This window comes from Salmo salar, chromosome 25, assembly GCF_965601325.2.
Source record: "Salmo salar chromosome 25, fSalSal1, whole genome shotgun sequence".
Lineage (NCBI taxonomy): Eukaryota > Metazoa > Chordata > Actinopteri > Salmoniformes > Salmonidae > Salmo > Salmo salar.
Window position 1 is genome coordinate 4,349,271 of NC_138315.1, and position 20,947 is coordinate 4,370,217.

Here is a 20,947-nt window from a genome sequence, read left to right on the forward strand (position 1 = left end):
AAAAACACACACACAATCCTGGCCAATGTTTTTTTAAAGTAAAATGGCAGGAAAACGGGGGACCCCCATGAAGGGGGCTTCGCACTTGTTTCAGTTTGGATGATTCTTCTTTTTTCATTCCTTCTCTTCTTCTGCTAGCTGTTTTACATAGCTTGGTGTATTTCTTTTTCCTTGACAATGGGAGAAAAGTGTTGCACCGTTCCCGGAGGTACTGCAATACCGGGGCGATGCGTGGAGCGGACGGAGCAAGCACCATTTCCGACTCCCTGTTCGAAAAATCCATTTAATATGTAGTCCCCCGATGGGGGACGTATCAGATATTAAACTGATAAGAACAGATTTTTTTTTTTTATTACTAAAATATATTTATTACCATCAATTTCCATACAAATACCTTAAATGTTCCAAACCAAATCAATTATATAACAAAAATCCAAATTAATATTTCAAAACTAATAACCAAAACTATAAACAATAATCATAGGACCATCTTCCCTACCCATAACCACCCCAAAGAAAAAAATCTCACCCTACTGACGAGGACTTCTTCTCCCCCCCTTCAACCACCATACCCTCACCCTTAGATGCAGGACCGACACCTGCGCACCCCGCATCATGTGCTTTACTCCAAAATCCACCACCCTGCTTCTCTCTGGGCTCTTGACCTAGGACTCCGCACCCCCAAACAGGAAACTTGGTCCCCCCTCCATTGCCCAACCCTGGGCCATCCCTGGAAGGTCTATCTCAGACAAGGGTATAATAGAAGGTGAAGAGGGGGCCACCCAGGGCCCTGAACCTTCTCCCTCCCCCACCTCCAGCTTTTCCACCCTTATCTTCCTTCTCGGGGGAGACCGCGGTAAGGGAGAAAACCTATCCCCCCCCACCAGCTCCTGTTTAGCCTCCCCCCCCCTTTACCACCCCCTCTCCACCTGTTGTCAAAACGCCCCTTCCTCCTGTTTGGAGGGGGGTCAAAAACACACACACAGAGAGACACACAATCCTGGCCAATTTTTTTTACAATAAAATGGCGGGAAAACAGGGGACCCCATTTTACTTAAAAAAAAAACATTGGCCAGGATTGTGTGTGTTTTTGACCCCCCCCCCAAAAATACAATCACTTCACCAGGATTGAGTTCAAGCCCGACGATGACTGGTGTATTTGCCGGGCATTGAACTAATAGTCGCACTAGGATTAAAGAGCTAGTGACTTAACGACGCATTAGCGACTTAAAAAAAACACACCCGCCTGTCACCAGGGAAGCGTTGGGTGGGGAGGAGCCAACTTTTGCCAAACCGATGAGGTCTGCTGAGGCCCCCGGGGGCCCGGCGGGTGCAGGGGTCAATTTGTGGGTTATCGCTTTTCGGCCTTTTGGCTCCGATCAAGTGTAGTTACCTTGTCAGTGCTGCACTTGATCAGAGAAGCGATCGCAGGCCGGAGGGCGCCCGGGAAAATAGTGCTATTTATTTTTGTTAAATCATCATTTGTTGTTTTTTTGTCTCACCCTTGTTTATTCTTTGTCCTGGGTTAGGTGGTGGTCTTGGACTACAGGTGCACCAGCACCTGTAGGGTGAGTTAAAGGCCCTCTGGTCCTTTTTCTTTAGTTATTTAATTTATTTTGTGTTTTTCCCCCTGCTTGTCCTGTTTTGCATCTCTCCTCCCCCGTGTATCCTATGGTCCCCTCCTTAGCTCCTCCCATTGTCTTCAGTTGTGTGTTGTCTGCTAGCTTTAGCTTAGCCTGGCCTGCTAGCCTCCTGGCCCCTTAGGCGTGGCAGGCATTGTTTGACTGTCTTTTCTTTGTTCCCATCCACCTTGCACCCTTAGTTTATCTCCCAAATTGCCTTTTGTTCAGTTTCTTGTTGTTTGTGTTGCCAACTGAGGGACCTTTTGCTGGCTAGCCTGCTAGCTGGTTAGCTTAGCCTGGCCTGCTAGCCTTCTTGTCCCTCAAGTTTGGGCAGGTGTTTGTTAGTCAGTGTGTCCTTGTTCCCCTTTTACCTTAAATTATTTTGTTTCATTAGTCTTACCCCCTAGTTCGTCGCCCTTTTGGTTGTTTGTTTTTGTTGTGAGGCCTCTTGGCTGATGGGCCTGCTAGCTGGCTAGCCTGGCCTGGCCTGCTGGTGAGGCATGCTAGCCTTTTTGTTCCTCATGCTTGGTAGGTGTTGTTAGTCAGTTTGTCTTTTTGTTGTTGTCATCCCTTCACTTCCCTTTTACCTTAATTAATTTGTTTTGTTAGTCTTACCCCCTAGTTTGTGTGCCTTGTTTGTTTTTGTTTTGAGGCCTCTTGGCTGGTGGGCCTGCCAGCTGGTAGGCTTAGCCTGGCCTGCTAGCATTCTAGCCTTTAGTTTGTTTGTGTGGTTTATTTTTGGGTCCCCCCCCCTTTGTGGAAAACAAAAAATTCCCCTCCTAGTGTTCCTTCCCATGGTTAATAAGATTAGTTGGGTGCTGTGCTAGTTTGTTGTGTGTTCCGTGGTGCTGGTAGGCCCTGCCAGCTTCCTCGGTTGTCTTTCACCCCTTCCCTTTTTCCCAACCCCCACTCCCAACACCCTTTCCCTTCCCCCACCCCCCCTTCCTTCCTTTCCCCTTCCCCTCCCCCCCTTTTTCACTGGTGTTGGGCTGTAAAGGGATTGGGCCTCCATCATGTCAGCAGCACAGGTTGGCATGAGGAGGCACCATGCAGTGCGCCTCCGCTTAAAGGAGAAGGGAGGAAAAATAATGGAGTTATCCCGATTGGATTTCTCCAGAAAATTCCTCCAGAAAGAGCTCGGTTTCCATCCCGCGCAGGTAAACTGCAGCTTTGCTAACGCCAGCTTCCTGCGGGAGTTCTGGGGGCAACTCCCTGAACACCCAGGGGTCCCTCACAGCAATGTTTGATGTGACCAAGCTGACGGACAATAGCATTAAAACCGTTATTGTCCGTATGTACAATGAAACCGTACAGCTGGAAGACGTTGCAGTATGGCTGGGCAGGTACTGCAATGTGAAGGGGCCCTTGGTCCAGGTGAAGGATCCCGATGGGATCTGGACAGGGGCCTGGAGGGTTACTGTCCAGCAGAGGGAGGACCCTGGGGGCTATGGTGGGTTGAAAGCCATCCCATCCACCATAGTCCTCGGAGAGAATAGAGGCCATGTTCACTACCAGGACCAGCCCAAGCTGTGCTGTAAGTGTGGTGAACATGACCACCTTGCAGAGGCCTGTAAAAAGGTTGTCTGTATGAAGTGCTGGGAGGTGGGCAAGAATGGAAGGTCGTGCAACCTCTGTGGCGAGCGGTCCCACCTCATCCGCGGCTGCCCCTTCTCCTGGGCCGAAAGGAGGGAGACGGCGGCCGCGGACCGGGCTTCGGAGCGCCAAGGGGAGGGAACGGCAGTTGCCGAGGAGGTGGTGGTGGAGCCGGTGGTAGTCGATGGCGCGGAAGGTGCGTGGTGGAAAAAGTGGGAGGAGAGGACAAACCCCCCCCAATCCCCCTGCCCCAGATTAATGTGACCCCTGAAGGAGAAAGGGACGAGAAAGACGGTCCCGGAGAGATCTTGAGTGAGAACTCCCCAAGTGGGTCAGACAGTATGGAGACTGTGTCGGAAAGAGATATGGGAGAGGGGGTGGAGATTCTGGAGGAACACCTCCCCCCACGAAAAAGAAATGCTGAGGAGCTCTCCGACCCTGAACAAGGTGACGAGAAAAAGGGCAAGGTGGAATGGGAGAGCTTCCAGGGGGAGGAAGAACCCAGAACCTTCCCCCCCAACACAATCTCCTTTTTAAGTCCTGTTTTAACCTCCTCTCCCTGCCATCCCCCGTTACCCTGGCGGGAGAGAGGGGAAGCACTAGAAAAGTAACCCCCTTTTAACTGTTTAAATGCCTTTTCTTTTAAGCACTGTTTTTACTCACCCCTTTTATGGCTTTTAACATCACCACTATAAATGTGAGAAGCATAAAAACAGAAAGAAGAGCACAGTCGGTTTTATCCTTTTTAGAAAGGTTTAATTCAGATGTGTTTTTATTACAGGAGTGTGGTCTACCCTTTTTATAGGAAATGGGAGGACAAGTGGCAGCATGGGCCCTCCATTTGGAGTGGCTCAAATTTTAATAAAAACGACGGTGTTGCCATTTTAATCAAGACCCCACAGGTGGTGGTGAGGGGGAGCACGGTGGTGGTGCTCTTTTAGCCAATTGTACTTTTATGGGGAGAGATTTTAACGACAAACATGACCGGTGCGCACTTTTAGAAGATTTGCAGTCCCACATGCTAGGGAGGGATCCTCTAGTGGTGGGTGGGGATTTTAATTGTGTTTTAAATAGAGCAGACAGGAGAGGGGCGGGAGAGGATTTTAAGGTAGATAGGTCAAGTGTTTTATTGCAAGGGCTGTGCAGGGATTTTAAACTGACTGACTGTTTTAAAACCCTGCATCCAAGAGAGGAGGGCTTCACCTGGACCAGTGGTGACGGCACCAGAGCCTCTCGCATTGACTATCTGTTTACCCGGGACTGCCCCCCAACTGATGCTAGAATAACCCCTGCCTTTTTCTCAGATCACGTAATGCTGACGTGCACCCTTTCACTAACTTCGGGTGTGACTGTGGGAAGAGGGCCCTGGAAATTGAACTGTTCCCTTTTAGAAGATGATAGAGTAGTTAGCCAGTACAGGGAGCAGTTCAGCCAGTGGCAGACGCTACAGGACTTCTTTGACACACGAGCACAATGGTGGGAAATGGTGAAGGGTAGGACGAGGACTTTCTTTAGAGAGATAGGAAAGAAGAAAAGTAAAGAAAAAGATAGATGCATGGTGGGACTGCAAAAGCGACTGGAAAGGTATTTTAATCTAGGCCAACAGGGCTTTGATTTTAACCACGAAATTAAACAAGTTAAAAAGGAAATGGCACTTTTAGCAGAACAAAAAAGCAAAGGGGTTATTTTAAGAAGCAAGGAAAGGGAACTAGAAGAGGGGGAGAAGTGCACAAGGTACTTTTTTAAGAAAATAGTTAGTTAGGGTAGGATAATGATGGGTTTTTAAAAACAGACACAGAAGGAATGGGAAAAGTAGTCGAGGATTTTTATGGGGAACTGTTTGGGGTAAAAGATGTATGCGAGGAAACAATGGGGGACGTTTTAACATACATTGACAAGACCTTACCCAACACAGACGACCTGACAGAAATTGACCAAGGACTGAAGCATTTTAAGAGGGGTAAGTCACCGGGGGAGGACGGCCTGACCTTTTGGGATGTTTTAGCCGACAAACTTTTGACTGTTTTTACTGACTTTGAACACCTTGACAGACTACCTGACAGTTTTAGAGTGGGGATCGTGACTCTTTTATATAAGAAAAACGACAGGACGGACCTGGAGACCGATAACCCTTTTAAATTTTGATTGTAAACTTTTTACCAAGGTTTTAACACTCAGAATGTCTTCTGTTTTAGGGGAGGTGATCCACCCGGATCAAACCTGTGCCATTCCCGGACAGAAATATGCGGCTTGTAGTCCTAAATTTAGATTTTGAAAAAGCCTTTGATCGGGTCTCGCACCAGTACCTCTTCAAGGTACTGCAAAAAATGGGTTTCCCGGACAGGTTCTTAGCTTGGGTGGGACTGCTGTACGGGGACATCACCAGCAAAATCCTTGTAAATGGGCATCTGTCAAAAGCAGTGGGAGTACACTGCGGCGTCCGTCAGGGCTGTCCGTTATCTCCCCTTCTGTTTGTGGCCTGTATCGAACCACTGGCACAGGTCTTGAGAAGGGACCAACGGATCCGGGGAGTGGGGGGATGACCGCCAAGTGCGTATTTTACATGGACGACGGCAACATTTTATGCACCGACCTTTTATCCGTCGACAGGACCCTGGACAGGACTGACTGGTACGGACGAGCGTCTGGGGCGAGACTGAACAGAGACAAGACAGAGGCCCAATTTTTCGGACCGTGGGCAGACCCAGACTTGACCAGACTACCACTGACTGTGAAAACGACGGACATAAGGGTACTTGGGGTAAAGTTTGACCAGGAGGGAGGAGGGAGAGGTAATTGGAGTGGGATCCTGGGGACAGGAAGACGGATTTTGGGGACTACGACAGCTGACTTTTGAGGGCAAGGTTTTAATCATTAAAGCAGTGATTTTACCTGTGCTTTTATTAATCAGTTCTGTTTTTATCCCCCCTAGGAGAACTATTTTAGCCCTGGAGCGGATGCTGTTTTACTTCTTGTGGGGGAGCAAGTGGGAGGGGCTGAGGAGGGAGGTGGTCAAGAGGCCCAGGTCCAAGGGGGGGAAAGGCTTGCCTGACCTCTACTTGTTCCTGGGCAGCCGCTACACAGCGTTACACCTTACTCTTGCCACCTCCCCGGCCACCAATAAGACTCAGGCCCTCGCACGGTTCTGGCTGGGATCTTACCTCAGGACTCTGAGGCTGATCCCAGTCGACCTGCGAGCCCCAGTCTCTTTCCTGCTCCCCACACACTACGCCCAGCTCCAGAAGTTAAGAAATTTTAAATTGGAAAAAGAAGCAGTCACAGTTTTAACTAAACACGGCTCTCGTCTCTCTCTTGTGCAGGATCGGGAACCAGTGCGCGGGCTTGCTATAGGCGAGCCCACAACGGTTTGGCGTAATGTGGCCCATCCTGCTCTCCTGAATCAGCACCGGGACCTGTCCTGGATGGTCGCCCACAAGATCCTCCCGGTCAGGGCCATTATGCACTCCCGGGGCATGGCGAGGACATCCGCGTGCCCCCGACCAGGCTGTGGCCAAGAAGAGTCGGTGAGGCACTTGCTCTGGGAGTGCAGAGCCGCCAGGGACCTGTGGAAGGAAGTAGGCCCCCTGATCTCCTCGTGTCTGCCAGCAGGGGAGGACCTAACGCCCCAGCTCGTGCTGGATGGGGTGGGCCGAAGGCCCATTCCATCAAAGGCCTTCACCAAGCTCTGGTCCACCCTCACGTGTCTGAAGGCAGCACTGTGGTCCTCACCGCAACCTGCTGGTAGCGAAACAGGTTGGCACCACCCCCCAGGCAGTGGCCATGGTAGCCACAGAGGCCCTGGGGTGGTACAGAAGGAAGGGGGCCTCGACCCCAGGCGAAGGGTCCCCCACAACACCCAAGGTCCCTGCGGCCATGGCCTGACAGCGCTGCGGCGCCTAGGGCGACGCACCTAGGGGAGGGATCTCCTCTGGGCGGGACGATGACTGATTCGGAAGAGCAGGAGGAGGCAAGTTTGATAAGGACTCACCCCGCCCCTGTACAAAGGACCGAAAACAGCTTTTTAACAAGTGACTTTTTAAACACATTTTTTGTCTTAAAAATGTTTTTCCTTTTTAAATCATTTGTACACATTTTAAATGGCCTTTACAGATTTGATGTTTTATACAACGAAAAGTACTTTCATTAATGGTTGTTTTTATTGGTGCAAACAACATGTACTTTTTAACAAATTCAAATGTAACTCAAATGCTGTGTTTTATGCCTCCATGCTGTTTGTTTGTGCATAAATGATGTAAAAATATAAATATGAGCTGTTTTTAAAGGAACTGTGACAATAAAACTTTTCCAAAAGAAAAAAATCTGTTCTTATCAGTTTAATATCTGATACGTCCCCCATCGGGGGACTACATATTAAATGGATTTTTCGAACAGGGAGTCGGAAATGGGGCTTGCTCCGTCCGCTCCACGCATCGACCCGGTATTGCAGTACCTCCGGGAACGGTGCAACACTTTTCTCCCATTGTCAAGGAAAAAGAAATACACCAAGCTATGTAAAACAGCTAGCAGAAGAAGAGAAGGAATGAAAAAAGAAGAATCATCCAAACTGAAACAAGTGCGAAGCCCCCTTCATGGGGGTCCCCCGTTTTCCCGCCATTTTACTTTAAAAAAAATAACATTGGCCAGGATTGTGTGTGTGTGTGTTTTTGAGCCCCCCCAAAAAATACAATCACTTCACCAGGATTGTGTGTGTGTGTGTGTGTGTGTGTGTTTTTGAGCCCCCCCCAAAAATACAATCACTTCACCAGGATTGTCTGTCTGTCACTTTTTACCCACAGCCCTAGAAAACTTGGAAGAGTGGGTTCGGGGACCTCCCGCGGGGACCCGGCCTAGAGTGCACCGTGTGTGTCTCGGGCCCCGACCTCTGACTTCCATACGACTCTGGTTTCTCTTCATTACGCACAAGCCTTTCGCCTTTTACTAAAGACTTCCGTGGAGAGGAACACTTACGAGTTCAACGTATTTTTGGAAGGGCTTTGCTTCTGGCAGAGCCCGGTATCTTGTTTCAAGAGAAATTGACAGAGATGACGCCGAGACTTTTTGCTCAGGCGTTTGACTTGAAGCCGGCTGACCGACCGGAGTATTTTTTCCACTCAAAGTAGTCGCTCAGGCAATTGAGTTCAAGCCCGACGATGACTGGTGTATTTGCCGGGCATTGAACAAATAGTCGCACTAGGATTAAAGAGCTAGTGACCTAACGACGCATTAGCGACTTTTAAAAAAAAACACACCCGCCTGTCACCAGGGAAGCGTTGGGTGAGGAGGAGCCAACTTTTGCCAAACCGATGAGGTCTGCCGAGGCCCCCGGGGGCCCGGCGGGTGCAGGGGTCAATTTGTGGGTTATCGCTTCTCGGCCTTTTGGCTCAGATCAAGCTTGGTACCGAGGTGCCCCAGAGCTCGCTGAGTCAAAAGGTCGGAGGTAGGAGGGCGATACGGTTTTTTGTTTGAAAAGTATTTTTTTTAGCGCACAATTATCCAGGAGGAGATGGCGCTCAATCCATCAAGAAGGTCGGTCCCAGGGATGGGACTAGCAAATACAGTTCGTTTTGCGTGGAGGGATAAGGAGCTGGAGCCATCGGGAAGAGAAACCTTCGGGAGGACTGTCCTTATGGGAGTGCTGAAACTGTCAGTGAAGGACGTTTTTTGTCTACAGGGGAACCCGGTGGAGGGTGCTTTTGATGTAACCTTCTACACAGAGGGGAGACATGACGAGGTCATGAAGATGGCGAAAGAAGTGGGAGGAGACCGACCTATGTGCCACTATGAAGTCACAAGCCTGGCGAGGAACAACTTTAGGGTGGTGACAGTAAACATATACAACCCACATGTGAAAGACGAGGAGGTGAGGTCTTTCCTCGGGAGGTATATGGACAATGTATCATCAGCAAGGCTCCTCAGGGACTCCCTGGGCTTCTGGAATGGGAGGAGGGGATTCCAGGCTTTGCTCAGGGAGGACCCTAAGGGTTTGGGTGGCTACCTCCATCCTCCTGCAATGTTCTCCCTGGGGGCTGACAGGGGGACGTTATTTTACGCCCGTCAGCCTCCTTTCTGCAGGCGTTGTATGGCCTACGGTCATACCGTGGCCTCGTGCAGCACTAGGAAGTGCAGATTCTGTGGATCGGGTGAGCACGAGGCCAGGGACTGTGACGAGCCCAAGGCGTGCCACGGGTGTGGCTCGTCTGCGCACCTGTGGCGGGACTGCCCGGCTCGTCACAGGTCATACGCGTCTGCAGCTGGAGGGAGAGCAGGGGATGGGGGAAGAGGAGGAAAAGAAGATCAGGACACCGGAGCGGGCCCGAGTGGAGAGACACCAAGGAAGGAGACGGCGGTCCCGAGAGGAGAGGGGCAGAGGAGAGAGAAGGTCGGAGAAGATGGAGAGAAGGGGAAGGAAGAGGACGGAGTCAAGGGAGCGGCGAGGAAGGAGACGGCGACAGCAGTGGGAGAGGAGGTGGAGAAGGACAAGAAGGAAGGCCCAGAGGGGGATTTGGAGAGGGGGGAAGGTGGGAAGGAGTGGGGGGACAGTGACATGTCGAGTGCCCTGGTGGAGGAGATGAGGGGAATGGTGGAGAAGCTGGCGGGGAGGGGGGGCGATGTCTCCCCTGTGCCGCCCACACCGAAGAGGAAAGCGAAGAGGAGGGGGAGCTACAGGGAAGGCAAGAAGGAGAGCGGTGGGGGGGAGGAGGGGGAGGCCAAGAGAGCAATGGGGGAAAAGGGGAGTAAGGCCGGAGATGCTTCAGCACCCTCATTGGCTCCCCCGGACTCTGATCTGCGGGGGGAACTGGATCACACAGGTGGGGCTCAGGAGAGGCCGCCTGGGGAGTCGCAGCCCCCTTTCAGTGATACAGGGCCCCTTTTTTTCTGCCCAGTAAGCAGTGGGGAGGGGGAAATGGAGGAGTTGGGTGTCCAATCCGGGGTGCAGGGCACTCGGGTGCCCAATACCATTCCCGCATCCTGGATTGGGGAGATGGAGGAAGAGGGGGCGACGCCAGGAGAGGAGAGGACGTCCCCGCTGGATGAGATGGAGCAGGGGAGCATCGGGTGAGCCTCCTCTTTTAATTTTGTGTTTTGGGGGTGAGGGTTTCTTTGTTTTATTTTATAATGAATATTTCTGTTACTTTTCTTAGTTTAAATGTAAGGGGTTTAAGGGATTTTGTTAAAAGGAGGGCGGTTTTTAGTTATTTAGAGGGTGTGGGGTTTGATTTCTGTTTTTTACAGGAGGTTCACCTGAGGGATGGAGGGGACGTAAATAGATTTAGGAGGGAGTGGGATAAGGGAGAATCATATTGGGGTATAGGAGGGGTGCACTCAACAGGAGTAGGGATTTTGTGTGGGAATAGGGAGGTTAAAATAGAAAGCACTTTTTGTATAATGCAGGGGAGGGTGTTGGGGGTAGATGTAACATATAGGGAGGGTAGATATAGGTTAATTGGGGTGTATGGGCCACAGGTGGCGGCAGACAGGAGGGAGATGGTGGACTGTCTGGCGCCCCTGTGTGTCACAAATAGGCACTTGGTGATAGGAGGGGATTTCAATATAGATTTAGGGTTAGTGGGTGATAGTAGTGCAGGCGCCATCACCGGGCTAATGGCTTGCCATGGTCTGGTTGATGGAGGCCTGCACTCTACTCCGACAATGGCTGGTCCCACATGGCGCAACTCCCGGGGGGTTGCGCGGAGGCTCGACTACATTTTCCTATCTAGGTCTTTGGGTCAGTTGTCTGGGCGGCTGTTGCCTGTGTTCTTCTCAGATCACGACGGGGTGCTCCTGCAGGTGGGGTCGCCAGTCTGCCTCTTCGGTAGGGGGTACTGGAAATTAGATCGGGATGTGCTGGAGGAGCAAGCTTTCGTCGACACCTTTTTTGGTTTCTTTCGGGGGCTTGAAGGCCTCCGGTCCATGTGCGAGGGGGTGTTAGAGTGGTGGGATTTAGTTAAGGTAAGGATTAGGGCCTTTATAATAGGATATTGTAAGAGGAAAAAAAGGGAGGAAAGGAGGGAGGCGGATCGTATCCAAAGGTTGATTGAACTCGAGAACGAGGCAGGCAACCTCGGCGGGTCGATTGACTGGGAGAGATCCACAGCCCTGAAGGCGCAGCTCAGGGAGCTGCAGGAGCGGAAGGCTCGAGCTTTCCTGGAGCGTGCGCATAATGGCTTTTTAGAACATAATGAGACTTGTTCCTCTATGTTCTTTAAGTCGGTTAGGGCCAGACAGAGTAGGAAGATAATGCATGGGGTGAGGAAAGAAGATGGTAGCATAGTTAGAAAACCGGAGGAAATGGTCAGGGTAACAACTGATCATTTCCGAGGTTTATTTAAAGAGAGGGTAATAGATGTAGAGCAGGGAAATGTGTTTTTAGAACACTTGTCCCGGCGATTGCCGGAGGACATTAGAAATGTGATGGAGGCTCAGATCTCCCTCGAAGAGGTTGAGAGTGCTCTCAGGAGGATGGGAAAAGGGAAGGTGCCTGGGATGGATGGGCTGCCGGCCGAGTTTTACCTCAAGTTTTGGGGGATACTTGGACCAGTGGTCCTTGAAGTCTTGAAGGCCATCCTTGAGACGGGGGTCCCGGGGGGATCAATGGCTGTTGGTGTGCTGTCACTTCTTTACAAGAAGGGGGAAGTAACAGACCTTGGCAACTGGCGGCCGTTGACCATGCTGTGCGTAGACTATAAGCTGTTAGCAAAGGTCTTAGCGGACCGGTTACGCACAGCCCTTCCCTACGTCGTCCATGAGGATCAGACGTGCGGGGTAGAGGGCCGCTCTATTAGGTGGAACCTACAGTTGATCAGGGACTCCATCGCTTGGGTAGAAGACAGAGGGCTGCCTTTAATGGTAGCAGCGCTTGATCAGGCGAAAGCCTTTGATCACGTGAATAGATCATTTCTATTCAGGGTGTTAGGTAGATTAGGATTTGGGGAAAAGTTTATAGGATGGATCCGTACTTTATATGTCGGAGCGGGGTGCCGGGTCAGCGTAAACAGTCACTTAGGTGATGTTTTTGACCTCTCGTCTGGGGTCAGGCAGGGATGCCCGCTCTCGGCACTCCTTTTCGTTCTGTACATGGAGCCTCTGGGGGCTGCCATTAGGGCAGACACAGGGGTGGAAGGCTTGCTGATTCCTGGAAGTGGCGGTCTCCGTGTAAAGTTGACACAGTACGCCGACGACACCTCCTTGCTGCTTTGCAAGGACTCGTGCCTGACAAGGTCCCTTGCCATCATTGGGGACTTCACCCGAGCGTCGGGGGCGGTTCTTAACCACGCGAAGTCTTCCGTTAAGTTTTTCGGAAGATGGAGTGGTAGGACGGATGTGCCCGGAGGGTTATCTCTCTGTAACGGGGCCCTGAGGGTTCTCGGGGTCCACTTTGAGACCTCCGGCTCAGCGACGCTGAACTGGAACATGGGCATCGCAGTGGTACAGAGGAAGCTAGCGATGTGGAGGGCTAGGTCTTTGTCCTTTTTAGGCAAGGTCCTGGTTCTCAAGGTGGATGTACTGCCATCTCTTTTGTATTTAGCGTACATCTACCCATTGCCGGCTTGTCTGAGGAGGCCTCTAGTGAGGCTAGTGTTTCAGTTCATGTGGGGTGGCAGGTACGAGTGGGTCGCCAGGGCACGCATGATCTGTCCCATCGGGGAGGGAGGTAGGGGGGTACCACATCTCCCCCTCAAACTGGACGCAATTTTTGTTTCTTTTCTGTTAACGGAGCTTGCTCAGCTGGTACTGCACCCGTCCGGTTACCTCCTGCGGGTGTTCTTCTCGTATCAGGCGAGAAGCGTAATGGTGTGGTCTAACACGGGTCCTCGGGCGGAACAGCTGCCGTGGCACTTTGGCCATGCGGCCAAGTGGCTGCGTGCGCACCCCGAGGTTGAAGTCGCCCGAGTAGGTTTAGATCACAGGCACCTGTACGAGGAGGTCAGACGGGCAGTAAGTCCGGCACCTGTAGTGGGCATCCCGGCGGTGGTCTGGGAGGGAGTGCAGGCGCGGGGTCTAGACAACAGGCTCAAGGACCTGAATTGGTTGAGCCTCCACAGGTGTTTGCCGGTACGCTCCACCATGTACCGGCATAGCTTGGCGCGATCCCCCACCTGCCCAAGGCTTTCTTGTGGCAGGGAGGAGACTGTGCGCCATGTCTTTTGGGACTGTGCCATTGCCGGAGTAGTATGGGCAAAGGCACGGGTGTTGTTAGGAAGGGTTAGAGGGGATTTTGTTTTGACTTGGGCTAGGCTAGAGAGAGGTGTAGGGAGAGCGAGGGGGACGGATAGGGATAGGTTTCTGCTCTGGCTTCTCATGAGCCTCTTTAAGCGGGGGCTGTGGGAAGCCAGGCAGAACATGGTTAAGACAGGGAAAGATTGGGGGGTGGAAGGAATAGTGAGGAGGGTGGAAGCAGATTTGAGAGGGAGGATGAAGAGGGAGGAGAGGAAGTGGGGGCAGCACGCTGCCCGGGAGAGATGGAAGGGGGGATTAGGGCTGGGGTTATTTTAGATTAGGGACGGGAAGATAGGGAAAGTTAGTGTTTAGGATGACGGGGAGGGATGATGCTCCCCTGAGTTTTGTTTTGGGGTTTTTTGGTTTGTTTTATAAATTAAAATACCATTATTTGAGTTTGAAGGAATATATGATTTTGTAAAGAATGAATGGTATTGAACGTAATAAATTATTTTTTCTAATAAAAAAAATCTGTTCTTATCAGTTTAATATCTGATACGTCCCCCATCGGGGGACTACATATTAAATGGATTTTTCGAACAGGGAGTCGGAAATGGGGCTTGCTCCGTCCGCTCCACGCATCGACCCGGTATTGCAGTACCTCCGGGAACGGTGCAACACTTTTCTCCCATTGTCAAGGAAAAAGAAATACACCAAGCTATGTAAAACAGCTAGCAGAAGAAGAGAAGGAATGAAAAAAGAAGAATCATCCAAACTGAAACAAGTGCGAAGCCCCCTTCATGGGGGTCCCCCGTTTTCCCGCCATTTTACGTAAAAAAAAATAAAAAAAACATTGGCCAGGAGCGTGTGTGTGTGTGTGTGTGTGTGTGTGTGTGTTTTTGAGCCCCCCCCAAAAAATACAATCACTTCACCAGGATTGTGTGTGTGTGTGTGTGTGTGTGTGTGTGTGTGTGTGTGTGTGTGTGTTTTTGAGCCCCCCCCCAAAAAATACAATCACTTCACCAGGATTGTGTGTGTGTGTGTGTGTTTTTGAGCCCCCCCCCAAAATACAATCACTTCACCAGGATTGTCTATCTGTCTGTCTGTCTGTCTGTCTGTCTGTGACTTTTTACCCACAGCCCTCGAAAACTTGGAAGAGTGGGTTCGGGGACCACCCGCGGGGACCCGGCCTAGAGTGCACCGTGTGTGTCTCGGGCCCCGACCTCTGACTTCCATACGACTCTGGTTTCTCTTCATTACGCACAAGCCTTTCGCCTTTTACTAAAGACTTCCGTGGAGAGGAACACTTACGAGTTCAACGTATTTTTGGAAGGGCTTTGCTTCTGGCAGAGCCCGGTATCTTGTTTCAAGAGAAATTGACAGAGATGATGCCGAGACTTTTTGCTCAGGCGTTTGACTTGAAGCCGGCTGACCGACCTGCGTATTTTTTCCACTCAAAGTAGTCGCTCGGGCAATTGAGTTCAAGCCCGACGATGACTGGTGTATTTGCCGGGCATTGAACAAATAGTCGCACTAGGATTAAAGAGCTAGTGACCTAACGACGCATTAGCGACTTTTAAAAAAAAACACACCCGCCTGTCACCAGGGAAGCGTTGGGTGAGGAGGAGCCAACTTTTGCCAAACCGATGAGGTCTGCCGAGGCCCCCGGGGGCCCGGCGGGTGCAGGGGTCAATTTGTGGGTTATCGCTTCTCGGCCTTTTGGCTAAGATCAGGTTGTGTACCGAGGTGCCATAACACTCTTAGTCCAAAGCCGATGGCCGGAGGGCAGGATCCACAGTCAGCCAGAGGGGCTGGACTGCGCAATACGTTGCAGTTCGTTTGGAAGAACAAGGGCAAGCAAATTGGCAATAGAGAATGGTTCATCAGGACGGTGATCATTGAAGGGTTAAAGGTGGACCCAGGGCAAGTTTTCTGCTTGCAGCGGAACATGGCGGCGGAGGGCTACGACCTGTCTCTAAATGGCGAGGCCTTGTACAGGCGGTGTATGGACACCTGCAAAGAGAAGGAAGCCAGTGAGCCATTCTCAAACTTTCAGGTTGTCCCCTTGTGCCGGTTGGATCTAAAGGTGATTGCCGTGCATATCTACAATCCCTATGTGGGGGATGACAGCATCGTGGCGTTCCTAGGCCGGTTTGGGAAAGTGAGTCCCGGGGTGCGGTACCTAAGGGACGGGTATGGGATCTGGTCAGGGAGGAGGCAATTCCGTGTCGCACTGAACAGAGATCCGGAAGGAGCAGATAAGTTGGTGCACCCACCAGCCTATTTCTCCATTGGAGTGGACCGGGGGTACCTTTTTTATTCAGGCCAACCAAGTTTTTGCAGGCACTGCCGTAGCTTCGGTCATTTGGCCACGGGGTGCAATCTGCTGAAGTGCAGAAACTGCGGGAAACCAGGTCACGGGGCAGCCAACTGCAGGGAGGCTCGAGTATGCAATGGCTGTGGGAAGCAGGGCCACTTGTTTAAAGACTGTCCAAATAGGCAACGGACCTATGCGGAGGCAGCCGGTGATGGCCCCGAGGAAGGTGCTGCGGGCTCTCCCCTCCGGCCAATAGAGGAGGTCTTTGAGGAAATCCGAGCGGCAGCAGAGGAGGTGGCGAAAGCCCCAGGGGAAAGTAAAGTAAAGGAGGGCAGTCCGAAGGGGACTGTGGAGGAGATGGAACTGCTGACGGGAGCCTGGGAGGATAGTATACTGAGTGAGATGTCAGACGACTCGGCTACCCGAACCCTCTCGCGGAAGATGAGGTCATCTTCGGGGGGCGGGTCGACTGGATCGGCATCTTCAGACAATGGAGAGTCCGGGAAGGTGTACAAGGGGAAAAGAAAGAAGAGGAGGAGGGTCGCTGGTCGGGTAGCGATGGAAGAACACAGGAGGCCTTTGGTGGCCATCTCCAACCGGTTCACAGTGCTGAATCCTGATACCGGGGATGAAGGGTCAGATGTGGGGGCCGAGACACAGGATTCTGTTATCTTGAAGGTTCCTGCATTAGCAGCCTCTGAAGCCTCGGTGGGGAGGTCTAGGGAGCAGGTCCAGGGGATCTGCTTGGTTCCTGCGCTTCCTGGGACAGGCACCACGGAGATGGACACCAATCCTGAGGAGGCCTCAATGGACTGTGCACAGGTACTGTCAGGGGGAGACCACACTTCCAGTCCTGGGGAAGAGTCGTTGGTCTGCGGACAGGTATCAGCCTGTGTGAACTTTTCCAGCCCTGAACGCTCTTTCGTGGCACCAGGCACGCCGAACAGTGACCGGTACCTGGAAGGGGTGAGTGACAGCGGGATGGGGGAGGCTCCTATCTGACAGACTGTATGGAGACGCTGGGTGATCTTGCTTATTTCCTTGTTTATTTCTTATGGCACTTTTCACAGTAATAACAGTGAATGTAAGGGGATTAAGGGATATGGGGAAGAGAGGAGGGGTGTTTCAGTACCTTTCCTGTGTCTCCTTCCAGGTTTGTTTTCTACAAGAAGTTCATTTAAGGGATATGGGGGATGTTCCTGTTTTTTCAAAGGAGTGGGCGAAGGGAGAGTCCAGATGGGGGATGGGGGGGTGCACTCCTCTGGGGTGGGGATTTTGTTTGGGGATAGGGACTTTTGTGTGGTGGGTTCCTTTTCTGTTATACAGGGGAGGGTTTTAGTGGTTGATGCAGATTGGAGGGGGGCGAAGTTTCGTTTTATTAACATTTATGCACCTGCAGAGCCTCGAGGTAGGAAAGATCTTTTTTTGGCTCTGCCAGATATTTGTGTTACTAACCGAACTGTGGTTTTGGGCGGGGATTTCAATGTCTCTTTCGAAGGTACGGGGGACTTTAGCCTTCCCTATTTGGTTTCTGTGGTTAAAGATTTTTCTTTTAGGGACTCCTTCAGAGTCTGCGACCCCAAGGGGGAGGGTATGACATGGGCAAATTCAAGGGGTTCCCGTAGTCGTATAGATTTCATTTTTTTACCTGTATCTGTGCCAATATCGCAAGTCACTGTTTCTCCGGTCTGGTTTTCTGACCATTGCCAAGTCCAGGTAGTGTTCTCGGTAGACGTGCCAATATTTGGAAGAGGGTTTTGGAAATTAAATTCCCAAATTTTGGCGGATCTTTCCTTTAGGGAGGCTTTTAGATCCCATTATGAGCTATGGGGGGAGTGCGTAAAGCGCAATGTGCGCACCCTGGCTATTTCGCACTGTGTCGCTAAGGCCCGAGCAGACAGGGAGGTTTTTCGGCGGCTTCAGGGGGAGCTGACTGCTTTGGTGTCAGCCGAGAATAAGGGTGAGGGGAGGGATGTGGAGAGGATGGAGGTTTTAAAAAGTAAGTTGGGCCTGTATTTTCAGGGTAAGGCCAGGGACTTTCTCTTTAGGTGTCAACGAGATAAGTTCGAGTTTGGTGAGGCTAGCAGTTCATATTTTTTCAAACAGGTAAAAGCTGCCCATGCCAAAGCAGTTATTGCTCAGCTGCGAACAGAAAAGGGGGGAATGGTATCGGACCCAAAGGGGATGGTGGAAGCAGCGTCATCTTTCTACCAAGAGTCCTTTAGGGAAAAGGACATAGATGGGTCGAAAGAACACGTCTTTCTGGGGTTTTTGAGGGAAAAGGTTCCCCCGGAGGAAGCCTCTGATCTCGATCGCCCTTTCGAGGTTGAGGCTGCTTTGCGGGGTTTACCAACCAACAAAGTGCCAGGTTGCGATGGGCTTCCCCGGGAGTTTTATGTTACCTTTTGGGAGATTTTGGGCAGAGATTTTCTGTTGGTAGATAAGGCGGTATATGATTCAGGGCTCCTGGGGTCTTCAATGAGGGAGGGGATTTTGACGCTGCTTTACAAGAAAGGGGAAAGGGATAACCTGGGGAATTACAGGCCCATTACGCTACTGTGTGCAGACTATAAGGTGGTAGCCCGTGTCCTTGCGGGCCGCCTAAGGAAGGCTCTGCCCCATGTCATACATGAGGACCAGACCTGTGGGGTGGAGGGGAGGTCCATACAATGGAACCTGAGTCTGGTGAGGGACTGTATTGCTTGGGCCCAGGACAGAGGGGTGCACCTCATGTTGGTGGGCTTAGACATGGAAAAAGCTTTTGATAAGGTGCACCATGGGTTCCTCTTTTCAGTGTTGGAAAGGATGGGTTTTGGGGCTGGGTTTATGAGGTGGGTGGAGATTCTATACACTGCAGTGGGAAGTAGGGTTTTGGTAAATGGGCATGCAGGAGAGGTGGTTCCTCAGCAGACTGGGGTACGTCAAGGCTGCCCGTTGTCTCCACTGCTCTTTGTGTTGTACATGGAGCCGCTGGCAGCAGCCATTCGGGCAGATGCACGTATTAGGGGCCTCCGGCCCCCTGGTGGGGGCTCTTCAGAGGTCAAGATCTCCCAGTATGCGGACGACATGACTTTGTTTCTGACATCCGAGGGGAGTGTCGCCAGGGCGGTGGAGGTCCTGGGGGAGTTCGGACTGGCATCCGGGGCTAGGGTCAACCTGGGGAAATCCTCAGTCAAGTTTTTTGGACCATGGGCAGGGAGAGAGGAAGGCCTCAGTGGCCTCCCGCTCTGCTCGGGGCCTATGAGGGTCCTGGGAGTGGATTTTGAAGTGACAGGTAGTGAGGGAATTAACTGGGGGCAGAGGATCGCGAAAGTGCGCACCAAGGTGGGCCTCTGGAAAGCTCGTCGGCTCTCTATGAGTGGACGGGTTCTAGTCATTAAAGCAGACATTCTTCCGTCCTTGGTTTATTTGGCCTATGTTTTTCCTTTACCTCCTCGTTACAGGAAGGATTTAGTGCGAACCATTTTTTCTTTTGTTTGGGGGGGCTATGAGTATATAAAAAGGGACTGGATGGTGCAATCAGTGGAGGAGGGAGGAAGGGGAGTTCCTGACATCCCTCTGAAGTTAGACACTATTTTCTTTTCTTCAATATGTAAAAGTCTGGTTAACCCTTGTAACCATGGTTACAAGGCTTTTGCTTTGTTTTGGCTATCTTTCCCTCTGCGGAGGTTGATAGCCTGGGACAACTCTCGACCTAAGGCGGAATCCCTCCCGGCTCATTTTGAACATGCGGTGAAGTGGAGCAGAAGGCACACTGAGTGCCAGGAGGGTCTGCTCTGCATGGACCACAGGGCTTTATACAGGACCTTGGTGGCTAAGCGGGGTCCTGTCGGTGTCTATGGGGTAGGGCCGGTGGTATGGCAGGCAATTCAGCAAAAGGGTCTCTCTAACAGGTTGAAGGATCTAAATTGGTTGTGTATACATGGGCGTCTGCCAGTTAGGGAGGTCCTTTACAGGCACGGCCTGTCAAAGGTCAAGATATGCCCAAGGGAAGGGTGTGAAGGCGAGGAGACGCTCCGTCACACTTTTTGGGAGTGCTCCTTTGCCAGGAGGGTTTGGGGGGATTTGGGCTCCTTCTTCCAGATGCTGGGGATTCTATCCTTTGATGCAATTATGTTGAGGAGGGGTTTGGGGATCAGGAGCGGGAGGGGATCCTTTTTAATCTGGCTCTTGATTTCCTTGGGGAAGGTAGCTCTGTGGGATTCAAGGGCGGTTTTGGTTAAATCCAATGTGGACTGGGGAGTGGGTGGAGTGGTAAGTAGGGTTAGAGCTGACCTGAGGAAAAGGTTTGATTTCGATGTGGACAAATATGGCTTCCATGCCTCTAAGGAACGCTGGAAGTACCTTTATGAGTAAGAGGCCTTGTTGCAGTGGTTGGCCAAAGTGTATGTACTGTTTGCTTGATTATGTGTTTTTTTTCCATGTCCCGGTTTTGAAATGTCCAGTATTTTGGGAAATGTAAAGTGTTTACAATGAATGGTTTGGTTAAATAAATAAAAAATAAAAAAAATAAAAAATCTGTTCTTATCAGTTTAATATCTGATACGTCCCCCATCGGGGGACTACATATTAAATGGATTTTTCGAACAGGGAGTCGGAAATGGGGCTTGCTCCGTCCGCTCCACGCACGGTGCAACACTTTTCTCCCATTGTCAAGGAAAAAGAAATACACCAAGCTATGTAAAACAGCTAGCAGAAGAAGAGAAGGAATGAAAAAAGAAGAATCATCCAAACTGAAACAAGTGCGAAGCCCCCTTCATGGGGGTCCCCCGTTTTCCCGCCATTTTACTTTTAAAAAAAACATTGGCCAGGATTGTGTGTGTGTGTGTTTTTGAGCCCCCCCCAAAAATACAATCACTTCACCAGGATTGTGTGTGTGTGTGTGTGTGTGTGTGTGTGTGTGTTTTTTTGAGCCCCCCCCAAAAATACAATCACTTCACCAGGATTGTCTGTCTGTCTGTCTGTGACTTTTTACCCACAGCCCTCGAAAACTTGGAAGAGTGGGTTCGGGGACCACCCGCGGGGACCCGGCCTAGAGTGCACCGTGTGTGTCTCGGGCCCCGACCTCTGACTTCCATACGACTCTGGTTTCTCTTCATTACGCACAAGCCTTTCGCCTTTTACTAAAGACTTCCGTGGAGAGGAACACTTACGAGTTCAATGTATTTTTGGAAGGGCTTTGCTTCTGGCAGAGCCCGGTATCTTGTTTCAAGAGAAATTGACAGAGATGACGCCGAGACTTTTTGCTCAGGCGTTT

At 51.1% G+C, this 20,947-nt stretch overlaps 3 non-coding genes and 4 pseudogenes across 3 annotated transcripts; 6 read left to right on the forward strand and 1 right to left on the reverse strand.

Annotated features, from left to right (window-relative positions):
* Positions 1-186: 186 nt before the first annotated feature.
* On the reverse strand, positions 187-366 carry LOC123730574 (uncharacterized; annotated as a pseudogene).
* A 7,145-nt stretch (positions 367-7,511) lies between these two features.
* LOC123730580 (uncharacterized) lies at positions 7,512-7,687 on the forward strand (annotated as a pseudogene).
* A 422-nt stretch (positions 7,688-8,109) lies between these two features.
* LOC123740584 (U5 spliceosomal RNA) lies at positions 8,110-8,226 on the forward strand. Its single transcript, XR_006768462.1, has one exon. It is a non-coding gene; the product is annotated as a U5 spliceosomal RNA (small nuclear RNA).
* A 5,650-nt stretch (positions 8,227-13,876) lies between these two features.
* On the forward strand, positions 13,877-14,056 carry LOC123724698 (uncharacterized; annotated as a pseudogene).
* Positions 14,057-14,610: 554 nt separating this feature from the next.
* Positions 14,611-14,727, forward strand: LOC145864177 (U5 spliceosomal RNA). Its single transcript, XR_014382759.1, has one exon. It is a non-coding gene; the product is annotated as a U5 spliceosomal RNA (small nuclear RNA).
* A 5,439-nt stretch (positions 14,728-20,166) lies between these two features.
* Positions 20,167-20,331, forward strand: LOC145864161 (uncharacterized; annotated as a pseudogene).
* Positions 20,332-20,769: 438 nt separating this feature from the next.
* On the forward strand, positions 20,770-20,886 carry LOC145864164 (U5 spliceosomal RNA). The gene has a single exon (XR_014382746.1). It is a non-coding gene; the product is annotated as a U5 spliceosomal RNA (small nuclear RNA).
* The last annotated feature ends 61 nt before the right edge of the window (positions 20,887-20,947 follow it).